This window comes from Eubalaena glacialis, chromosome 1 (assembly GCF_028564815.1).
Source record: "Eubalaena glacialis isolate mEubGla1 chromosome 1, mEubGla1.1.hap2.+ XY, whole genome shotgun sequence".
NCBI lineage: Eukaryota > Metazoa > Chordata > Mammalia > Artiodactyla > Balaenidae > Eubalaena > Eubalaena glacialis.
Window position 1 is genome coordinate 106,499,950 of NC_083716.1, and position 17,839 is coordinate 106,517,788.

General features: G+C 52.4%; 1 protein-coding gene and 1 non-coding gene across 2 annotated transcripts in view; one reads left to right on the forward strand and one right to left on the reverse strand.

Moving 5' to 3' along the window:
• The window catches only part of GLI2 (GLI family zinc finger 2), a 247,026-nt gene that overhangs the window by 86,030 nt on the left and 143,157 nt on the right, over positions 1-17,839 (forward strand).
• TRNAE-UUC (transfer RNA glutamic acid (anticodon UUC)) lies at positions 2,545-2,616 on the reverse strand. Its single transcript has one exon. It is a non-coding gene; the product is annotated as a tRNA-Glu (tRNA).

Consider the following 17,839-nt stretch of genomic DNA (forward strand, 5'->3'; position numbering starts at 1 on the left):
CAGGCGAAGGAAAGATTCCAGGAGGTCCTTTTTGCCTTCTGTCTGGTTTTCTCAGCTGTGTCTGTGTTCCCTCTGGCTCCCTGAGAATCAGGACAGTGGAATGAGGGTGGGTTTTTGGACCAGTTTCCCTTCCCCTCACCCACCCAGGCCCTGCTTTCCCAGCTAATGTGAACCCTCAGCTGTTGCCCTCGTATTTGCTGAATTCACAGCGCCTGGGCTCTGGGGCCCTGTTAGGGGGACTCTGAGCTTCCATCCTGGTTGGATACCCTGGAAGCCTGAGAGGGTTAAACCGCCGAGCCAGCTGGGGAGCATCAGTCTCCTCTCCTGGCGATAACGTCAGAGGCTGACGCCGGGGACGACAGAGCTGCCTGGAGGCTCTCTCTGGGGTGGACTCCGGCCGGGACCCCGTAGGTAGGCTGGCTGCGGATGTACAGGCCTCCGGACGCCCACGGGGACGGCCAGCATATGGATCCTGGTGGCCTGTGTGTCTGGTTTCTTCTCTGGGAATTCCTTCCGCGGTGGCCAAAACTTCAGTGGGGAAGGAGAGGGTGTGGGTGCTGGAGGAGGGGGCTTCTCCTTCTGGCGGGGAGGGACTGGCTTTTCCTTAAACAGACACTTAGCATCCCCTCGGCGAGGGGCCCGTGTCTCTTAAGCGGCGGAGAGAAGCAGGGAGGATGGCTGCCCTGTGGCTCTGGGGACCTGGAGGAGGAGGTGCTCCGTCCGACCCGGCCTGCCAGAGGAGCAGTCCCTCAGTTGGCTGCAGTGCCTGTTTTCTCAATCTGTCTGTGATCGGGAGGCCTTCCGACGGGGCGGCCGGGTGCCGCCTCAGGGACTAGTGCGTGGCCTCGCCGAGACCCGGGAGCCCCCCTCTCCCGGGGAAATGGGGAAAGTGTGTGCAGGGCCCAGAGCACCCGGCCCGGCCATGCCGCCACCAGGCTGTGACGGGGACAGCGTTTCCTGGGGGCGTCTGTGCCGGGGAGGCTCCCGCGGATGCAAAGGGGGGGTGGACGCGCCCGGTGGTTTAGTGGCTCCTGGGCTTCGTGGATTGAGTTTCTTCCACCTGGTACGTGGTGTGTTTTTCTGCGTTGACTGGAGGTTGGGAAGAAATGTCCCAATTAGGGATGCGCCCGTGGCTTAGCCGAGCAGCATAGTGAGTGAGCTTGCACCGCGGAAGAAATGTCAGGTCCCAAGAAGGAAATCCCAGCTTTGGGGAGGGTGTTGGTCTGGCCTAGGCTGTCAGACCCACGGAGGGGCTGGTAAACTAGTGCTGGCGGGGCACCCGACCCCAGACCCAGCCTCACAGGTGTGGGGTGGGGCCCACCTGGACACCTGGCTGAGAGCCGGGCATGAGGATGAGCGGGGAAGCTTTGGGGGGCCAGGGAGGGCAGGCACACTCTGGGGGGGACGCCTGGCCCCCTCCGCCTTCCTTCATTCTTCCTTCTTCATTAAGTGGATGGTAAGCTGGCTTGCGTCCCTTTTGTCCGCTCTGTCCCAACCAGCCCTTGACAAGGTGGCCTGAGTCTGTGCAATGACCCCCAGAGACAGGTGCAATCCCATTTTACAGACGGGGCAGCCGAGGTTCTTCAGTGTCAGGTGACGTGCCCCGCCGGACAACGCTGGGACGCGGTCAAGCTGAGCCTCCCCTGCGCCGCGCCACCATCCGCGCGCGGTACCCAGCGGGGGTTTTCGGGCTTTGACTCCACGGGCCAGAGGGGAGGGTTGCCTCGGGGAAGTGGGCTGCTGGTCCATCGGTGTTCACTGTGTCCCGTGCCTCCGACTTGGAGAGGAGGCTGCTGTGGCTCAGACCGGGCCTCGTCCAAGTTCTTTTTTATTTTTTTAAATTCTTTGGCCGTGCCTCGCGGCATGTGGGATCTTAATTGCCTGACCAGGGATCGAACGTGCGCCCCCTGCAGTGGAAGCGTGGAGTCTTAACTACTGGACCGCCAGGGAAGTCCCTAGTTCAAGTTCTTGCTCTGCTACTGACCAGCTGGACGGGACTTGGAGCTCGTAGTTTCGCCTCTCTGGGCCTCAGGGTCCCACCTGCAAGGCACCCACCTGCTGGGGGCCCGGATTATCGTAGGCTGTTATCAGCAAAGCAGTTGGAACAGTTTCTGGCCAGCGACACGCTCACAGAAGTGTGTGGGTGAGAACGGCCTTCCAGAGGGAGCACCCTTGTCCCTCATACATCAGGCCGTGGGCGCAGTGCTAACCCTGAACACAGTAGGTGCTCCGGGCAGCGCCGGGAACAGGCGTGGGCTGTGGCTCAGGGCCCGTGGACAGAATGGATTTGGAAGCATGTTAGCAAGCAGCATGGTGGGCCGAGGGCTCCAGAACCTCTGTGTCCCCGCCAACTTCGGAGCCTTGCCCCCATCATGGGAACTCTTTGCACCCACTTGCCACAATTAATCTGAGAGACATGATGACCCCCGCCTTCCCTTAGTACATGGCTGAAGGTCATGAGGGCAGCACACAGGGCTGCTTCTGCAAATTACATGTTTGCCTTTTTTTTTTTTTGGCTGCGCCTCGCGGCTTGAGGGATCTCAGTTCCCTGATCAGGGATTGAACCTGGGCCCCGGCAGTGAAAGTGCCGTGTCCTAACCACTGGACCACCAGGGAATTCCCTTACATGTTTACCATTTTCCTGATTATTAAAGCAATCTGAAGATTTGATTAATGCAGAAAAGCACAATGAACATGATCACACTCTTCCTTGATTCTCCCTCCCATCATTCAAGTGTTAGCATATTTTTCCCCCAGTTCTTCTCATTTCTTTTTTCAGTGTTAGGTTCAGTGAAGGAAATTTTAAAAGCAAGTCCTTGGGCTTTTGGAACTCAAAGCTTCAGAGGAAATGTAGAATGCAACCCAAAGTACAGATTTCCCGTCTGATTTTATTTTCAATAGACGCCAAATCCATCTGCTGTCCCTTACCCTGGCTCTTCCGCAGGGACCCCCAGATTTTCCCCCTCGCCCAGTGGGCATCTCCACAGGGTGGTCCCCGAGAGACAGCCCAAAAGGGTGTTGGGGGAGACACCTGGCAGGTGTGCCCAGCGTTTGCAGTGAGCGGCAGGTGAAGGATGGGCAGGCATCCCTCCTGGGATGCCCGCTCCCGCCCCTGCTGGTGGCCTGTGTTTCCAGGATGAGGCAGCGTTTGACATGCAGCGGGCTGCACCCCGTCTTTGGTATGCCGTTTTGTCCCTGGACTTAATGAGTTCTGCAGGGACGCGCCACTGTAGCTAAAGATCATTTACCTGAATTGCTTTTTAATTTCTGCCATGGGGAGCTGCCCCTGGTGCAGTATAATTACAGGATAATTTACAGCAATCCCAAATCTATAAATTTAGCCATGCTGGGTTGGGGGAAGGGACCAGAGCTATGTGAAGGGTGGGGGCAGAGGACACCCCCCCATTGTTAAATTAGCCTCCGTTTCTGGGTGCAGGTTCTAGGTACTGGGTGAGCATGGAAGAGGCAGAGAGGGATGCTTCTTGCCCAATAGATGCTGAAGTTTCCTTTAACACCAAGGACGAGTTCATCTTGAGCTGGCCTGTGGGAGAGGACATGTGTGTGATTTCACATGTCTTCTGATCTGCCCGCGTGGAGCAGTTTTGCTGGGGGGCCTGGGGAGGTGGGTGGCCGGGGGCCGTCTGTGAAACACATGGCATTGGAAGGCAGGGTTCAGAAAGCTCCCCTGATTCTTTTAGCACAAACCCTCCCCCATCCCGCCACCGCAGGCTCAGGAGAGGAGAGATGGTCCTCGGGGCGGGGCGCAGGGGATGCTGGGGGGTCACCCGGACACTCCTCCTGGCTGGGGGCTGATGGAGTTGGTGGCGGCCCTGTGAGGGTGGAGGGGACAGTGCCGAGGCCGCAGGAGAAGTGACGGGCTTTCCTCTCTGCGCCCACCTTGTGAGACCCACCTTCTGTGCCCACGGAAGGATGTACACGTGTGGTGGCCCTTAGTTTTCCGTGTCATCGGGTAATTTTCTCCTTTCCGCTGAAACCACCCACAGAGCAAAGTATCCATATTTTCTTTGCACAAAGGCAGTTTGTTAATTAACAGATTTCTGTGGTGAGTTAACTTTATATAATAAGGAAAAAATAGGCTTTTCTGATTTATTGGTTATAGAAATCTAAATGTTCATATCTTGGGTGTTTTATACTGGGATAACGGTTTTTTTTAATAACAGTGGGAGGCCATAGCCATAGCCAAAAACTGTGGAGCTTAGGTTCAGAGAGGTTAAGTCACCTACCCCACATCACACAGCTGGTGGGAGGAGATAAGGCATCTGAATAACTCACCTACCCCCAGTTCACTGCCAGGCTGTCCAGTGGGAGTGATGGGAGGAACAAGGAACAAACAAGAATTCATCTTTTCCTGGAACCTGAGGCAGGCGGTGGGGGCAGTGGGTAAGTGTCTGTCTTGATGGTTCTCAGCAGAGCTGGTTGTAGGGTGGTGCCCCCGAGGTGCCCTCCCCACAAGGATGTGCAGCCCCTGTCTCACACCAGGCGTTGGCCCTCTCCCCGAGGAGGCTGGTGGTCCTCAGGCCTGGCTCTTATGCCCATGGGCGCTGGGCCTCAGAGGTGGCGGAACCGTGGCTGCAGAGGGACCCTCCAAATACTCCAGCCTGTGCCCCTCACTCTCTCTGGCTGGAAACCCTTTCCTGCCCCCTCGGTCTACACCAGCGCCTCTGCAGCTAACCCTGAGGGGGTGTTCTGGGTGCTCTTTGAGGGTCTGAGCCCACCTGGGGAGCTTGGCTGTGAGCTAAGACGTCCCTACGACATGATGTCCAAACCACAGGGAGTCGTCAGGACTCGAATCCCCCTTGTCAGCGACACCACTGAGAGGGACGTCCCCACGGCGTTTCTCACGGTGGAGCCCACAGGCCTCTGGCCCCATAGTGTGACGTGAAGGTTGGGGGAGAATTAAAGACCCCGCTTAGAGTCGGAGAGAATTTACTGCTTTTGAAGGAGGCTGCTCATCCCTCAGGTTAGAAGCATAGGCCCACGGGATAGAGCCCCTGACCTGGCCCTGTCCGCCTCTCACCTGCAGTAGTAGGCTGCACCTGCAGCCACTCACCTGCAGTAGCGCCCTAAGGCACCCATCCCATCCTTTGCCTGCCGCCTCCTGGAAGCCCTCCCTGATTGCAGCCCTCCCCCACTTGCCCCTTCCCCGTGCATCTCTTTGCCCTCAGAGCCCTGCTTTGTCCCCTCCTGCAGGGGTGTGTTCTGGCCAGGAGATGTCTGGATAACCGGGCGGAGGACCACAGGGATGCCCCCTTCCCTTGTCTGCTCTGGTTCACAGCTGTCCCCCGCACGAGCCTGGGCAGCTCAGAGCTTTGCACTCCGGCTGTGGCCCAGCAGTGTCCTGGCGACAGCAGGATGGGGGTGCTGGGAAGTCACGGGCCCTTGTGGCTGGGCACTACAAGAGGCGGCTGCCTTTGTTATGACAGAGCAGGGCCTTGGGCCGCGGCCAGGCTCTGTCCAGAGACAGCTGTGATGCTTACGGCCAGCCCGGCGGGCGGGTTGGGTGGGAGCCCGTGGCCGAGCTGGCTGGGATGCAGAGACACCGCTGGGGATGCAGGGGGCGTGGTCTCCATCAGGGCACGTCCACTCCCGCCTCCCGATTCAGGAGCTCCTGGGCCACCTTGTACCTCTGTTGTCTGCACGTGGAATTTTCTTGCGCGGGCCTCTGAACTCAGTCAGCTCCCTCGGGGGCTGCTTGCTTGGGGGCAGCATGTCTCCATACCGAGGAGCCCCCTGAACCGGACTGGTGAGGGGACAGGTCTACCCACGTGGGGTCTTCTTGAGGGTGATTTGGTCTGGTGGAGATTTTTGTCCTGTGTCCAGACTCTAGCCTCGAGTCCCTGCTAAAGATGGGAATCCCCTCTATTCCTGTTTACACATTAGGCACCCGAGACCCAGAGAGAGCAGGTGCTCCGGGTCACTCAGGTGGGAGAGGCGGATTTGGACCCAAGCCTGTAGGATTTCAGAGCCCGTGGCCTCTCCAGGTCACCCCAGGGAACGATTTGAGAATCGGGCAGTTAATTCTCTCTGTGGTTATGTAATGCCCCAGTGATAACCTTTGGAGCCCATTTCAGATCAGCACCACACCCGCTCCCTGTGCCCCTCCCCGTGCCCCTCCCCGTCCCCCTCCCTCAGACGCTGGCACATTCTTCCCCGTGACCTCCTTGGAGCTGTGTCTGCCCACACCTCAGCTTCCAGGACCAGTGGGGTCCCACCGTCTCGCTTTCTCATCCTGAGTCCATGAGGGACCACTGTGTCCCCAGTCTCCAGAACAGTGCCTGGCACTGTGCATGTTCATAAATGTGTCAGGTGAATCAGTGATCAGATGAGTGCTTCAGGGACTCGTCCGGAGCCAGCCCAGAAATGCAAACCTCTGGCCCTGTTGTCCTGCCCCATCGACATCCTCTTTCAGGTTGGTGGGCTGGCCCACATGCAAGTTTCTGCTGATCCTTCTTGCTCAGTGGTGAACCCAGCCTACCTGAGCCAGGGCTTCTGCTTGGAGAGGCTGATGGAGAATCGGGAGGATCACACTCTCTGGGATGGCCACTCTCAAAACCCAGAAAATATTACAAGTGTTGGCGAGGACATGGAGAAATTGGAACCTTAGTGCATTGCTGGTGGGAATGTAAAATGGTGCAGACACTGTGGAAAACAGTCTGACAGTTCCTCAAAAGATTAAACCTAGAATTATATGATCTGGCACTGCCACTCCTGGGTATATACCCAAAAGAAATGTAAGCTCTGTATACCCATGTCCATAGCAGCATTAACCACAATAGCCAAAAGGTGGAAGCAACCCAGGTGTCCGTAGACAGATGAATAGATCCACAGAGTGTGGTCTGTAACATGCAATAGAGTATTACTCAGCCTTGAAAAGGGAGGAAATCCTGACACAGTCTACTCTCTGGATGAGCCTTGAGGACATTATGGTGAGTGAAATCACCCAGTCACAAGAGGACAAATATTTCATGATTCCACTTATACGAGGTCCCCAGAGAAGTCACATTCACAGAGGCAGAAAGTAGAAGGGTGGGTGCCAGGGGCTGGGGGAGGGGGCACCGATGAGTTATTGTTTCATGGGGATAGAGTTGCAGCTTGGGACTGTGAAAAGAGTTCTAGAGATGGATGGTGGTGGTGGTGGCACAAAGTCAATGTACTTAATGCCACTGAACTGTACCCTTAAAAACAGTTAAAAGGAAACATTTTGTGCTATGTGTATTTTAGCACAATTTTCAAAATTAAATAATAATAAAGAAAAACAATGAGTGGGGAGTCAGGTCCAAAGACCCATGGACTTAAAAAAAATTTATTTTACTGAAGTCTACTTGGTTTACAATGTTGTGTTAATTTCTGCTGTACAGAAAAGTGACTCATTTATACCTATATGTACATTCTTTTTCATGTTCTTTTCCATGATGGTTTATCACAGGATATTGAATATAGTTCCCCGTGCTCTGCAGTCGGACCTTGTTGTGTATCTGTTCTCTATACAATAGTTTGCATCTGCTAATCCTAAACTCCCAGTCCCTCCCTCCCCCTTGGCAACCACAAGTCTGTTCCCTGTGCAATTCTCATGGACTTTTAAAGCTGGGGCAAACATGGGGCCCCCATCCACCTACCAACCTTGCTTTACAGACAAGGACAGCCGGCTGGGACCCTGCCCCGGCTTTCCCGAGGAAGTGTTCTTTGGGACTCCAGGCCATTGTTCCAGGAGAGCAGCCCCTGTCTGAAACCCTTTGCCTTGAGACTTCCATGACATTGGAGCTCTCAACCCCAGACAGACGACGTTAAGGGAAACGTGGAAAATATGTTGGTTTGAGAAATTTAAATCTGATTTTTTTTTTTCTTCTCTGTGAAAAGAATTAAAATCCAGCAGAAGCTTATTACAGGCGGGCTGAGGTTATTTTGGGAAGCAGCAATTAACGGTTTTATACTTTTCCTCTCCTTTTTGCCCTTGCTGCCCGCACAGGTCTGGGAAGCTATTAAACCTTCACCCAGCCTGCAGCCCAGAGGAATCTGTCCTGCCCTGTTTCTCCTCCACTTGCACGCCTTGGGAAAGAAAAGAAAGTTCCATTCCTATTAATTACAGCCTAATCCTCTCAGTAAGCACTTGGCGAATATGTTCGGAGCTGAGGTTTAAAGCCCTCTTCTGAACAGAAGAGTAAAATGAAAGGAAGCATGTATTTGGTCGGACGCTGTAATTTGCCACGTCATCCACTTCTCTTGTTGCTAAAATGGATGCTCTGCTGAGGCCGCGGCTTCCAGCTGCCCCAGATCAGTGTCCACGGTCACACCCTCCCTGGGAGGTCACCTCGCCCCTCCAGGCTGAGGCCGCTGGGCTCGGGAGAGGCAGGCAGCATACACACACACACACACACACGCACTCACACGGTCTCACATGCGTGTGGATGTGGACAGCAGGGTGGTAGTTCAGTAAACTAGCTCTTTCTATGTGGGCACATTGTGGGAGTCTCGAGTGTATTTCTGACCGCGGTTTGTGTCTTTTTTTTTTTTGGCCGCGAGGCATGTGGGATCTTAGTTCCCTGACCAGGGATCGAACTTGCGCCCCCTGCTTTGGAAGCGCGGAGTCTTAACCACTGAACCACCAGGGAAGTCCCGTGGTCTGTGTTTTTATGAGGCCAATTGACTCAATGATGCTTCAGTGGTTAAGCCCTCAGGCCCGGGAGTTGGACAGACTTGGGTTGAGCCTCAGCCCATCCGCTTCCTGGCTTTGTTCCACAAGCAGAACAAGCCCCCAGCCTCAGCTTCCCGTCTGTAAATGGGGATCACAGAGTGTTGACCTCATAGGATGCCTGGTAACTGTCTTCCACGAGGTCTTATCCGCGTCGGTCAATATCATCCTCATTCTCTACACTTGCGTGATGCCCGGGGTCCCATCGCTTCCCTGGGTGCCTCGTGGCTGGGGATGGGGACGAGGGCCTGGGGTGGAGGACGGCCTGCCCCCTCCAGGCTGGCTGCAGGAGGGGGCCGTGTGGGCTGGAGAGCCTGCATGCTGGCCAGGACCCTTTTCTGGGGGGCCTCCTTCCCGGGGGCTTTGGGGTGCCCAGAGGCAAGCGCGGGGCCCTTTGAGCCAGCCCTGTGCTGGGCACTCGGAAGGAAGGGGTGTGGCGGGCGGTAGGCACGTGTGTCGGGGAAGGGCAAGGTGTGCCTGTGTGTGTGCCCTTGTGCACACGTGCTTACAAGAGGTAGCTTTCGAGCGGAAGTGCTTTGGGTGAAAATTGTGGCAGGTTTGGAGGTCAGCGTTTGCTGTCGCCTGGGGGGAGTCCGGTTGTGGCGGTGGCCTTTCCGATCAGCCACCAGACCCTGGGCAGGTCACAAGCCATCTCCATCCTCAGTCCGAGTACCTGCCATCCAGGAGGACAAGTGTCGGGCTGGCTTCTAGGTGCAGCCACGTGGGCCGTGCAGTGCCATGCTCAGGGACCTGGTGTCCCTCCTATGTCACCTGTCTGACTTAATGGCTTAGCTCCCCGTGCCCTTGGAGGGTCCCACCCCGGCCTCTGCCCTGCGCCATGCCCGAGGCCCTGGAAGGTCCCCAGCCCTGGGGTGTTGGATGCCCAGAGCAGTGGCTGGGCTCCCCCAGGTGGCAGGTTGCTCAGCCTGTGTGTGTGTGTGTGTGTGTGTGTGTGTTTGTGTGTGTGTGTGTGTGTGTGTGTGCGCGCGCGTGCGCGTGAGTTTGGGCTGCAGAGACACATGCAGACTACAGGCAACTGCCAGGCTGCACGCCATCCATGGGGGAGGGCCGCATGGTGCTGGCGACACGTGTGCAGCCCAGCGTGGACCTGGGGGCCCATTTCAACCCGGCAAGGCTGGCCGCGCTCAGGGCAGCCGGGGGACAGCGGGCTCGTCTCCTGGGGCTCCTGTGGGCCAGGCCAGGGCCGTGTACTTCGGAGGGAACACGAAGGTGGGGGGCGAGTTGTCTCTCCAGGACCCTCCCGGCCAGGCCAGCCCATGGTGCTGCGTCCTCCTGCCTGTGTGTCCCCATCACACTCTGCGTCTCAGGTGGCTGTCCCCACCGCCTATCTCCCGTCCCCACTGTCCTTCTCTGACTGTGTTGCAGTGCCTGCCGCTAGGTCTGCTTGTCTGTCTGTGCCTGTCCTGCTGTCATTCTGTTTCTCTCATTCACTTCCTGTCCCTGTATCCCTCTCCATCCCCCGGTTTCACTGCCTCGCTCTCTGCCTGTCTTTTCTCCTGGGCAGTCTCTCTGTTTCTCTGTTATTCCTTTTCTTTCTACCAGTCTCATTTTCTCTCTCACTCTGTTTGTCTCTGACCCATTTAAAAAAAAAAAATTTTATTTATTTACTTATTTATTTGGCTGTGCCGGATCTTAGTTGCGGCACGCATATGGGATCTAGTTCCCTGACAGGGAGTGCCGAGTCTTAACCACTCGACTGCCAGGGAAGTCCCTGTCTCTGACCCTTCCCTCCCCACATCTGCCTCTCTCTGCACGCGGAAGTCCGTCCTGAGTGGCGGTGGGCCCCGTCCCGATGCCTGGCCTTCCCTCTGCTGGGCCTCTCGTGCACACTTGAAGTTCCTTGAGGGCATTCAGTCCAGGCCCCTGGTAACTGTCCTGCTTGGGCAGTCGGCTGGCGCTCCTCCAAGGAAGACCATGGTGCAGTGACCTCGCTGCGTTGGGGACGGGTGCCTGCCAGGATGCCAGCCTAGGCCAGGGCAGCCCCTGGATTTTCCCGAGAGACAGGCTGCATGCATCACAGCCCGACAGGCTCACACTCAGGATGGAAAGGGTTGGCTCGGAGTATTTTTATTCTGTGCTTTTTTTTTGGTTGGGGGTGGTATTGAGCAAAATAATAGTTTCCATTCGGAGAGCGTCTTCAGTGTTCCTGAACCCATGGAAAGAGTTTTATGTTATTGTCACGGTCCCTGAGGATTCGTGTCATTGTCCCCTGTGATAGTGGCAGAGAGAGGGATGGGAAGGGAGGTGGTACCCGCGCTGGTGGCTGGGAGCTCAGATTTGAATCCCGCTTGGACACTTACGAAGTCCTGAGCCTCCCCAGGCCTCGGTGTCTTCATCTGTAAATGGGGTGAGTTGTGATTCTTGCCTCCCAGGGCTGATATTGGAGGTCCCTGAGGCCATGCTTATAAAGTGCCAGCCTGTAGTAAGGATTCTCTAAATGCTGCCAGCATCGGGGAGGTTGGGAATATTGTTGCCCGAAGTGTGAGCCAGTGAAGGGACTGGTGGGATGGCCCCTGCTGGGCCGAGTCCGCCACGGTACCCGGGGGAGGGTCACAGCCCCTACAGGCCCCGCAGTGAGTTCTTGTTGGCTGGTTCTCCCAACCGACAGTGAAAAACCAGGCCATCCTGTGGCGTTTGCCTGGTGATGAGGGAGTCACTGTGGATGGGGCCCCCGTTCATGCCTGCCCGGTCCAGGGGCTCCAGGACTCTCCTCCTCCACGGGGCTGACCCAGCCCGCGTGCCAGGGGAGCCAGCTCCAGGTAGCTGGGCGCGCAGACCTCCCTCGCCTTCTCCTCCAGGGCACGCGAGGTCGGACAGCGGCCGTCTGCCGGAATCGTGGCTGTTCGGGGATGGTCTTTGTGTCTGCCTTTGAAGGGAACCCTGCATCCACTTCTCAGGCCCCTCGGGCACCGCCCCTGCCTCCGGGGTGCGCCTGGCTGTGACTCTGTGCAGTGTGTTTGGGCAGCTGGAAAGTAAACAACTTGCCGTTCTGAAGGGCAGCTCTGCCCGCCCCCGGCTGTGTGACCTGGACAGGTCACTTCACTGCCTGAGCCTTGGGAGGGAGGACACCTGGGCTGAGTCAGGTGGCGGCTGGCCTGGGGGGAGGGGCCCTCCATGGGCAGCAGCCGGTTAGAGACTCCTGAAGCTCTGTGTCCTAACGTCTGGAAAGATCGGGACAGCTGGAAGAGATACCCTCCCCCCGAAGGCATGGTGACAGGACAGTGTGTGTTCAGGCGGCAGGTCACAGGGAGGCTTGGGACTGGGAACCTGGGTTTGCAGCCCTGTCTGCTGTTCCCTGGGCTCCGTTGACCCATTTCCCACTCTGCAGGACCCAGAAGGTCAGGGCTGTCATGAGATTGGCTGGATGAGTAGGTCCCCTCCTGTGTGCTGCTCCCCTCGGAGCCCTTTGCTCCCTGTGGACAGGGGTGTGCAGGCGTCCGGCAGCCACTTTGTGCCGTGGAGGTCACCTCCCTCCAGGCTGCTGGTTGCCAGTGGGGAGCTGAGGACTGCCAAGGCCCCTGGGCTAGCAGGATCTTTCGGCTCTGCCTTCCTCCTCACTGGCGGGTAGGAAATATGCAGGCCATTTAGGGACACTCAGCATTTGAATTTCAGATGCTCTTTCAATAGAATCCACAAACCAAGATTTAGAATTCAGTTGGAAACCAATTCTCAGGCCTTCCAAAGCCATCTTAGTCCTTAAAACTAGCAAGTAGCACGTAAGGGGTCTGTCGTTGGCTTGTCTGGCCCGGCTGAGGTCAACAGTGTGTTGGCCTACTTCTCGGTCGGATTCAATGTGACTGTAAATGCCAGTGCACGGCTCTGGGGGTGCGCCCCCCTCAGACCATCACACTCCGGGTCCTCTGCAGAATGTACAATCATGTTCTAAAATGTAGATTTTAGTAAATATTATTCAGGTATGGTGAGGCCACCAGATAGGAAACAATTGTCACTAAAAGATAGTGTTATTCACAAACCAGAAGAGGAGGGGGCCCACCACACCCCACAGGGCCATGTGGGGGAGCACCAGGGCCCAGGGTCAGTCAGGAGGCAGAGGGGGTGGGGAGCTTGGGCAGGAGCCTCTATGGTGATGTTTGCGGGAAGGAGTTGGGTGAGGCAGGGTCAGCAGGCTTAGGATGGGCTAGTTTGAATCTTTCCAGTGGGCTCTGGTGTGTAGGGCGATCTCAGCTGTCGGGTACTTGGCTCTGGGGTGACTAGGGCAGAGAAGTATTGCCTCCTGGGATATAAGAGCCAGATCCAAGAGGTGGTCTGGAGTATGGGCTCTGGAATGGCTGGCTTGCATATGAAAGGCACGCTGCCCTGCCACGTTTGCTATCTTTAAGAATTGACCAGCCCTGGAAGGGGCAATCTCTCCCCAGTCAGGGAGGCCCCAGATGCCAGAGCATCAGGAACACAGAAAATAAGAAAATATAGTTAATAGAAATAATCAGGAGCCATGAGATGGGGTCTGGGTCACTACAGACCCCTTTGCTCACAGACCATCTTCTGGCCTCCTTGGCATGTGGTTTCTGGCGGCTCTGTCCCTTGCCATGTGGTCATTGCTACAGGTGTACGGGTCACCAGTTTTCTGTGGGGGATCTTTTGCATTGTCCTGTCATTGTCCTGGTTTCCTGGACGGGCAGATCGCGTGGAAGGAAGGACCTTGCCGTGCAGCCCTCAAGTGGGCACTTCAGTGACCCTGTGTGCCAGGTTTTCTAATCTAATACGTGTGACTGATCTCATTTTAATTTGCACCCCCTCATTCACATACTGGACATTGTGTTTTTTTCTCCCCAGGTTGGCCCATTCATCCGTCTCCTTTGCTTAGCTTTCTATTGGATGTCTGCTTTCTTCTTATTTTTTTTTTAAGAGATACTAATCACTTGTTGTTTAGATGTGTTATAAATAATTTCTTCCAGTCTTTGATTGGCCATTATGTTTGTTTATGGTATGGTTTATCGGGAGAAAGTTGTACGTTTTAGCACAGTTGAGTGTATCATTCTTTTCCTGTGGCATGTGTTCGTATCTTAAGAAGTCTTTTCCTACCTTGAGGTCATAAAGATGTTCTCTAATATTTTTTCTAAAAATTATAAAATTGTACATTTACATGTAGTTTTAAAAAACTAGCTGGAATAGTTTTGTCTTTGACGTGACATAAAGTATCAAATTTTGTTTTCTTTGTCTGTGTGGATAAGCAACTGTTCCAGTAGCAGTTACTGCATTTCCTAATTTGTAAATGCAAAAGCTATCCTATGTGTTGCCCTTGTTTACACGTGTGTCTGTTTCTGGCCTATCCTGCTGCGTTGGCCCATTCACTTCTCCATTTGCCATCCTATACTGTCTTAGTTACTGTAGCTTTATGTTAAGTGTAATATCTCATGGGATGAATCCCCTCATTTGTTCCTCTTTCAAATTGCCTTGGCTCTTCCTTGGCCTTTGTTCTACCATGAGGATTTTAGGATAAACTTTTTTTTAGATTTCCTGAAAAATCCCCATTGGGATTTTGATTGGGGTTGAAATGATTTGATTGGTATTGAATTGAACTGATTTGATTAATTTGGGGAAGACGGCCATCTTTGTCATATTGAATTTTCCCCACCTAGGATCATAATCTTTACTGTTTCCTTTATAAGAAAGTCTTTTCATTGAGTTTTAGTTGTGTCATAAAGCTCTTACATATTTTTTGCTAAGTTTTTTCCCGAGTACCCTACAGTTTCGTTGCTTTTGTAAATGGTAAACGTATACTTGAAAATGACAGTTTCTAATTGTTTATTGCTGGCATCTAGGAATGTAGTTGCATTTTGTATATTAATCCTGTTTCCAGCAATCTTGCTGACATCTTATTAAATGTATCCATATAGATTTTGTAGGTATTTTATTTAGTCTTGGTATTCACAAATTATGGAAGTCTTTTCCTTCCTTTCCAATTTTTACATCTTTTATTTCTTTTTTACATCTTACTGTGCTGTCTAGAATATCACTGTCCAATAGAAATACGATGTGAGCCATTTGTTTGATTTAAAAGTTTCTGGTATCCACATTTTAAAAAGTAAAAAGAAATAGGTGGAATTAATTTTGATAATATATTTTATTTAACCCAATATACCTAAATATTAGCATGTTGACATGCAATCAATATAAAAAATGATTGAGATAGTTTATATTCTTTTTTATCCAAGTCTTCAAAATCCAGTGTGTGCTTTATACTTAGAGTACATCTTAGCTTGGACGAACCAAATTTTAAGTGGTGAGTGGCTATTGTCTTGGACCCCAAGGTCTAGAATCTTCACTGTTGAACAGAAATCTGGTGAGTGGGCATTTTTATCTTGTTCCCGACTTGAAAGAGAATGATTTTGAAGTATTACCATAAGAATAATGTTTAATGGTTTTTGGTAGATTCCCTATATTAGGTTTAAAATTTCCTATTTTGTTAAGGCTCCATAATTGTGAAGGGATGTTGAATTATATCAATGCTTTTCTACAAATAATGAGACAATGATAAAATGTCTTCTTTATTCTCTTATTGGATTGACTTTTATATTGACACATTTCTATTATTGTAATAGCATTAATTCTAGGGATGAACCCACTTGAGTTTACTTTGTTGGATTTAACTGGTAATATTTTCATTAAGATGTTTGAATCCATGTTCATCAATAAGATCAGCCTATGAATTTACTTTTTTCTGTTCTTATTTAGTTGAAGTATTCACCAGATTAGCCTTATAACATGCTAAGGAATATTATTCTCTCAAATATTCAAATATTTGTATACATTAAGGATTTTCCTGAATTATTTGTATATGTTAAAGTATTTGTATATATTTGCATATGTTCACATTTGTGTATGTCAAATATTGGCTGAGGATTGTCCTCAAATATTTGCATTATGTTAAGGATTGTTCATTCCTATGAGGTTTGGAAAAACCCAAACTGCAAAACTGCCTGGTTTTGTTGGTCTGTTAAGAGTTGTTTTTTTTAAAACTGCTGATTCAGTTTGTTTAATGGTTAGAGGTAATTCCCATTTTTAATTTCTTTTTGTTTGTCTTCCATAAAATCAATCAATCCCTCTCTCTTTAGGAATGTGTCAGTTTCTCCTGTTACCAAATTCATTGACAGTGTCTCTAGTTATGTCCCTCTTTTTATTCCTAATGATGTTGATTGCTGCTTCTCTGTGTTTTGATGAACAGAGGTGTGTTGGCTTTATTAATCTTTTCCAGTTGCTCGATTCCCTCTTGTTTCTTTGTTTTCTGTTTCATTGATTTCTTCTCCTGTCCTGTATCCTGTTCCTTCTTTAGGGTTGCATCAGTGTTATTTTCCTAATTCCTGGAGTTGGGCCCCTAGATGACTGACTTTTATTCTTCCTGTTTTTCTGCTCTCCCTGACATCAGCATGTATCTAAGTGCTGCTTCAACTCCATTGCAAGAGTTCTGATATGTTGCAATTTTATTCTTTTCAAATACTTAATTTTTCTTCAGTTTTGGAAATCGTTTCATCCATCATCTCTTCACATTATGCCTTTCCCACTACTCTCTCTATTCTTTCCTTCTTGGTGTGTTCCATGTGGTATCTGTTGACTCCTGCTTGTGGGTGTGTAGGTGTGGTTTGTAATTTTGGATTGTACTCCAAGCCAAAGGAATGAATCTCCAATGGTGGGATTCCAGGCTTTGTAGATTGTGAATAGAGATTTATCTGTCGGAAACCTCTGTGGCCTGAGTGAGGCTTTCTCCCTCCAGAGTGGTTTTCTGTCTAACTCTGCCATGTTCCTCAGGGGTGGCACAGGAGTGAGATCAACTTTGTATACTTTTCAGAGCTTGGGGGTTCCTGCAGCATGGGGACTTCAGTTGGAACTATCGCCCAGTAAGAAGGGAGGCAGGTTGTTACTAACACTCAGAGGAGACTTTTAAAATCCGCTGCCCATTTCCCAGGCAGAAGTGCAGGCACCCAGGCGGTCTTGGGGTGCCCCTGTGCTGGTGGGCATTGAAGGGTGTCCATCCCCCCCAAAGCTGTAGCCCTGCCAGTGACTTGACTGCACAGGGGTCTCCCGTCCTCTCCCTGCGAGGCTTGCTAAAACAGGACCAGTGGGTTGCAGAGGTGCCCCTGTGCTGGTGGGCATTGAAGGGTGTCCATCCCCCCCAAAGCTGTAGCCCTGCCAGTGACTTGACTGCACAGGGGTCTCCCGTCCTCTCCCTGCGAGGCTTGCTAAAACAGGACCAGTGGGTTGCAGAGATGCCCTGGGAACCCCCAGCACCAGCTCACCTGTTCCCGCTTCGGTCTCCAGATTCCCTCTTGGCTTTCTGCACACCCCCTCCTTTTCTTCCAGCTCAAATGCGCATCTAAATAGATATTCATTATATTTATTGAGTTGGAGAGCTTACCTTGTCAAGTCTCTATGCTGTTTTTTTTTCATATGCAAAATGAAATGTAGGGAATGAGGTTGATGGGGAAAGAAACCCATGTTTTGGGAAAGAGGTGTAATTATTATCCACTCCAGGCAAAAGACCCATGAAGTGGTCGGTTTTCAGGAGAGGAAATCCTTGGCGTCTGCCTTATTCCCAAATTCACTGGCTAAGTCCAGGACTGACTAAGCCTTCTTGGACAGGGACCAAGGCTCCTACATGCCACACCAGGGCCCAGCGTTTGGGATTCGGACGGCAGGGGTGGGGAACCCATTTTGCCTCCTTGCAACCTCGTGCTGGGTCCTCCTTGCCGCTGCCCTGCTGAGTCATCTTTTCAGGTCACCTGACCACTCTGTGAGCGCATCCTTATCTAGAAAAAAATATTTTGGTGACCGTGATTCCCCTGACACTGAATTCACGGGCTTAAGGTGACCTTCAGTGGAAGATGCTGATTCGGGGGGATTATTAATGATTATGACTTCCTGAATTTCCTCCTTGTCTTCATTCATTCATAGACTATTTACCGAGCCCCTGTGTGTTAGGTGCCGTTCTCGGCACGGCACTGTTGAAAACTGCATTACTTTTGGCATGCCAGGGGCTGGAAAGGCAGAGGAGAGCTGGACTTGCCTTCCAGGCTAACCAGAATGTGGTGGGGGCAGGGCTGTCCCCAGAGTCCCCGTGCAGAGCAGCAAGAGTGCAGACACGGGCCAGCT